At 38.8% G+C, this 6068-nt stretch overlaps 1 pseudogene; it reads left to right on the top strand.

Moving 5' to 3' along the window:
* Positions 1 to 5949: 5949 nt before the first annotated feature.
* Positions 5950 to 6068, top strand: LOC143999192 (5S ribosomal RNA; annotated as a pseudogene).

Below are 6068 nucleotides of genomic sequence, written 5' to 3'. Positions count from 1 at the left end.
TGTGAGTTGGTTTACCAGGATATAGAGATCGTAATCTGGTTATTCTAATAATAAATATAGCAAAATAACACAGATTAATATTGAGACAGTATATACAAGTCGAGTTTAAGTGGAAATACACGAGATGACAGCAACGACGTGTGTAGGTTTTTATCAATCGGGTTCATTACGTGTCTTTAATAATGTAGTAAATATACCCCAAATATAGCATAAGGATAAGAAAGGAAAATAACTGGCAGAGGATGACATGGCAAAAAGACAAACTGCATTAGAAATGTGAATGTGAATTAGAGATGAAATGTCAATCCCCATTGGTAACCATTAATAAAGTTAACACGGCTACGTACAGCAAAGTTTGAGCTAAGCAGCTAAATATTCCTTTATATTGCAGAGCTTAAGTATTGCAGTTGAAAAGAGATCGGAAGCGTTTTTTGCAGTAGCTTCAAAATGACTGAGAAATCATTTCATTACTCTAAATGAAAAAGTTATCCCGGTAGCACTGAGTGGACTGATATTAGATGAGTTATCGTTGTAGTACAAATTCAGTTTCCTATAGCAGAGAGGGGGCGTAAGAAGAGCAATTGAACTGTTCACATCGGTAGCATTGCATTACTCTTAATATGTGAAGCGTGTAAAGAAGCAAAAGATGGTTTTGTATTATCCTAAAAGTAGCAGTATACGTAATAAAGGTGGATTTAGACATAGCAAACCCTATAATCTAATTTAGCAAAATTAGAAAGGATAATATTGAGACAGTATAAACAGGTCGAGTTTAAGTGGAAATACACAAAATATCTAGCTTACCTTTACATTGTTCAATAGAGCCTTGCAACGTAATACCAAGTTAGAATATCGGACTAGCAATTAGATGAGATGATTGCTGTAATCATAAAATATCAGCAACTTGTCTTTAAGGATGAGAAAGTATAATAACCGGAAAAGTATGAAATTTTAAAGAGACAAATTGCATTAGAGATGTGAGATAGACATGAAATGTCAATCCCCATTGGTTACTTACATGAAACCATTAATACAGTTAACGCGGCTACATACAGCAAAGTGTGAGCTAAGCAGCTAAAGGGTATACATTATTTAAGAGTAAATTAACGTAGCTTGTAAATTCCAACGTGTAAATCGTTCCATTAATTTTGTTACGCACGAAGACGGCTTACACTGACTTTTCTCCGTTTCCACTGGTTATCCGCATAATGTATCAGTAACCCTGAAAATTAATAGTGATAGACAGTTTACAATAGGATGTATGCTTGATGTGAATGTAAAATAGTTGCATTATGTGTTATTAATGTAATCAAACTTTATTGCTATCCTTTGCTACTGCAACCACTTTCTCGCATTTTGCTGCTTTTAAAAAATGTGTTGCCAGTGTTATGTGTTACAAATGGTTATCAGTGTGACAGTTGAAGTAATATACAAAATAGAGTCAGAAAGAGAATCCTATTGCATAGAGGTAGAGAGATGGTTGCATTATTCTTAATGTGCCGGCTTTAAAAGGTTTTAAAAAGATGGTTTTGTGTGAATTTTGCTTTAACGTAAAATTAGCTGTAGACATTATAACTATGGTTACGTTTACAATGATTTAGAGATAGTAATCTCTATAATATAATAATAATAAGTATATTGAGGCAGTAAATATAAATACAGATAAAGTGAATACACAAAAGGGATCAAGAGATTGTTGCAAAGTAATATCCTCATTAAGGCCGATTGTTGGAATAGCAACATAACACGAAATATGAGCACGGCTAAAATACAGAAAAACAGTACATTATTTAGGAGTACAGTAGAATATAGTATAAATTATTTAAGATTAAATTGACTTAGCCTGAAAAAATCTAAGTTTAAATCGTTGAGTAAATCGTTGAGTAAATCGTAAATTTATCAGCTAAGTTAACTCTGAGATTATGATTAATTTGACAATTCCATTACGCGGTCCATTTCCACTGGTATAATCATAATGTAATATCAGTAATTGCTATCAGTAAATGTTAAAATTTTAGACAGTTTACATTAGGATGTGGAATTGATATGGATTTAAAAGCGGTACATTAATTTTCTGAAGCATATGGCAGAAAGACGGCTTACACTGCTTTTCTCACATTTTGCTGCGGTAAAAAGAAATGTTTTGTCACTGTGTTTTAACTGTGCAATGATCCTAGTGCAGAGAGATACTCAGTTAATGTCAGAGATACTCGGTTAATGTCAGAAAAGCAATAAAACTTTTTACATCGTTAGCGAGCGATAGTTACATTACTCATAATATGTGCAGCATGTCTGGTAGCAAATGGATGGTTTTGTGAACATTTTGCATTACCGTACAATTAGCGGTAGACCTCATCGAAGTGAATAGATTTAACTGGTTTTGAGATAGTACTCTCTATTTCTAATAATAAATAAAGCAAAATAAGTCAGTATGGTGTGTCGTCAGTGGTGATATCAAAGTTACAGTTGATGTGGAGAATTACAAATATGCAAAATAGAGCAGAAGAGTGCAAAGTTTATTTTGTTAAGTCATTGACTGATAAGTAATTTTTTAAGTTATTGGCCGTTATTGTTTTGGCAGTACATGGTTTATTTTGATGTATGATAGTTTTATTGCATGCTTGATGTGGGTGATTAAAATCGTGTAGTCTATATTTAGCATAAGAATGAAAAGGCATAACATGGCAATGAGACAAACTCCATTAGAGATGCGAACTAGATGAAATGATGAAATGTGTCTGTATATCCAAGATTGTCTATTGTTAGCCTACCCTCTAAATTCACTAGCCTCTCTATATACACGAGCATGTTTTCTGTTTCTGTATACATTACTCTGTCTTCTTTACACCCTGGCCTGTCTTCTATATACACTCTGTTATACACTAGTTTCTCTGTATACACTAGCCGGTCTTCTGCATACAAAAGCCTGTCTTCGGTATACACTAGCCTATTTTCTGAATACACTAGCCCGTCTTCTGTATGCCCTAGCCTGTCTTCTGTATACATTAGTCTCTCTGTATAAACTAGCATCTCTCTATACCCCAAACTGTCCTCTGTAAACACCTGTCTCTCTTTATAGCCTGTCTAGCCTTTCTTCTGTACACACTATCTTCTCTGTATACACTAAACAGCCTTCTATATAAAATAGCTTCACTGTATGCACTAGCCTCTCTGTATAATCTAGCCTTTATTCTGTATTCACTAGCCTTTCTTCTGTATGCTGTAGTCTTCTATATATACTAGCTTCTCTGTACACCCTTGCATCTCTATAAACACTGTGTAAACTAGCCAGTCTTATGTATACACTCGCCGACTGTATACACCAGACTCTCTGAATACACTAAACCCTCTGTATACCACATCCTGTCTTCTGTATACACTAGACTGTAAAAATTAGCTAGAATACACCAGCCTGTCTTCTGTACCCACTAGACACTCTGTATACACTACCCAGTCTTCTGTATACACTACCCAGTCTGTCAGCTTTGATGTATACCCAAGCCTGTCTTCTGTATATGCACTGTCCTTTCTGTATACACTCGACTCTCTCTATACACTAATCTCTCTATATACACTAACATCTTTGTATATACTAGCCTCTCTTTAAACTAGCCTCTCTGTGTACCCCAGCCTCACTGTTTACTCTAGCATCTCTGTATACTCAAGCCTATCTGCATGCACGAGTCTGTATTCTGTATTCACTAGCCTTTCTTCTGTATGCTGTAGTCTTCTTTATATACCAGCTTCTCTGTACACCCTTGCATCTCTGTAAACACTGTGTAAACTAGCCAGTCTTATTTATACACTCGCCGACTGTATACACTAGACTCTCTGAATACCTAGCCTATGTTCTGAATACACTAGCCCGTCTTCTGTCTTCTGTATGCCCTCTCTGTATAAACTAGCATCTTTCTATACCCCAAACTGTCCTCTGTAAACACTTGTCTCTCTTTATAGCCTGTTTAGCTTTTCTTCTGTACACACTAGCTTCTCTGTATACACTAACCAGGCTTCTATATAAAATAGCTTCACTGTATGCACTAGCCTCTCTGTATAATCTAGCCTCTCTTTATACCCTAGATAGTGTTCTGCATACACTAGCCTCTCCGTAGAAGCCAGCCTTTATTCTGTATTCACTAGCCTTTCTTCTGTATGCTGTAGTCTTCTATATATACTAGCTTCTCTGTACACCCTTGCATCTCTATACACCAGACTCTCTGAATACACTAAACCCTCTGTATACCACAGCCTGTCTTCTGTATACACTAGACTTTAAAAACTAGCTAGAATACACCAGCCTGTCTTCTGTATCCACTAGAGTCTCTGTATACACTACCCAGGCTTCTGTATAGACTGTCAGCTTGGATGTATACCCAAGCCTGTCTTCTGTATACACTAGTCTCTCTATATGCACTGTCCTATCTGTATACACTCGACTCTCTCTATACACTAACATCTTTGTATATACTAGCCTCTCTTTAAACTAGCCTTTCTGTGTACCCCAGCCTCACTGTTTACTCTAGCATCTCTGTATACTCAAGCCTATCTGCATACACGAGTCTGTATTCTGTATACACTAGCCTCTCTTTAAACTAGCCTCTCTGTATACCCCAGAATAACTGTATACTCTAGCCTCTCAGTATACACTAGCATTTCTGTACACATCACCCTATCTGTATTCACTAGCCTCTCTGTATACCCCAGCCTGCCTCTCTCTATACACTAGCTTTTCTTCTGAATATAATAGTCTCAGTCTCTCTCTATAACCAAGCCTGTTTTCTCTATACATTAGCATGTGTCCTGTATACACTAGCCTGTCTTCTTTATTCTCTAGCCTACCTTCTGTATACCTTAGCCTTTCTGTATAAACTAGCCTTCCTTCTATATACACTGCCATTTATGAGGTAAACAAAGAGTCTAGTGTACATAAACGACAGGCTAGAGTATAAAGAGAGGATAGGGTATACAGAAGAAAGCCTAGTGTATACAGAACACAGGCTAGTACCCTGAGCCTGGGTGAGAGAGGATGAGGAGCATTAGGAGGGCTTGGTCTTTCACATCCGACCAAGCCATGATGTGGCTCAACACGTCCAGCTGCCGAAAATAAGGACAAGCGTGGGAGGCACACAACACCCACTGTAACAGTGCTAGGTTCCTGCATTACAGAAACAGAACACCAGCAATAAGGGGTATCTTCAGGTGTATACTGTGCAGGAGGCACACAACACCCACTCTAACTTCTGCACTGCCGATGCCTGTATTGCAAAAATTGAACACCAGTAATAAAGGGTAGCTTCAGGTGTGTACTGTGCAGGAGGCACATAACACCCACTGTAACAGTGCTAGGTTCCCAAGCAGTAAAGACACTGTCCCTGCCTATCGTCCTCTTTCCCTGACCGCCGCAACACACTATACAAGGCCGCCGCGCTGGCTGCCTTATATAGTGTGGGGTGTGTACTAAACCCCCTTGAGCTATAATTGGCCACAGGAATACTGCCTGTGGTCAATTGTGGCTCTCCTCTCAGAGGATGTCACATCTGTTCTTATTATATAGAACTTATTATGCTCCTCGTAAACTTTTTCAATTTGGCCGAACTGCCGGACGCAAGTTGCCCCCGGTGCGGGAACATGGGGGGAGACATGATGCACATGTTTTGGAGATGCCCGAAGTTGATCTGCTACTGGACGGAGGTGACAGGAACCATTGATCGGGTGTTTGGAACCTCCACCAGGATGGAGGCGAAGTATTGTCTCCTGGGATTAGTTGAAGGAGTTGGAAACCCGGGAAGCAGCCAGATGGCAGTTCTGAGATGCCTATTTCAGGCAAGTAAACTGATTGCCCAACCCTGCTTAGCCTCCAATGTTGGCATTGACTTGGTTTTCTTAGCTTGTTTCCCAAGATCACCATGTTGGCGTTTGTCAAGATGGTTGAGAGTGCCCAAAGAGATCGCCTATGGCCCCATCCCCTTGAAAGTGCCCGATCTTGTCTGATCTCGGAGGTTAAGCATTGTCGGGCCTGATTAGTAACTGGATGGAAGACCGACTGGGAATACCAGGTGCCGTATGCT

This window comes from Lithobates pipiens, unplaced genomic scaffold (genome assembly GCF_037356315.1).
Source record: "Lithobates pipiens isolate NorthernLeopardFrog02 unplaced genomic scaffold, aLitPip1_a1.2 Scaffold_19, whole genome shotgun sequence".
Classification (NCBI taxonomy): domain Eukaryota; kingdom Metazoa; phylum Chordata; class Amphibia; order Anura; family Ranidae; genus Lithobates; species Lithobates pipiens.
The sequence above is the reverse complement of the archived record's forward strand: the minus strand, read 5'-3'. Positions and strand labels throughout refer to the sequence as shown.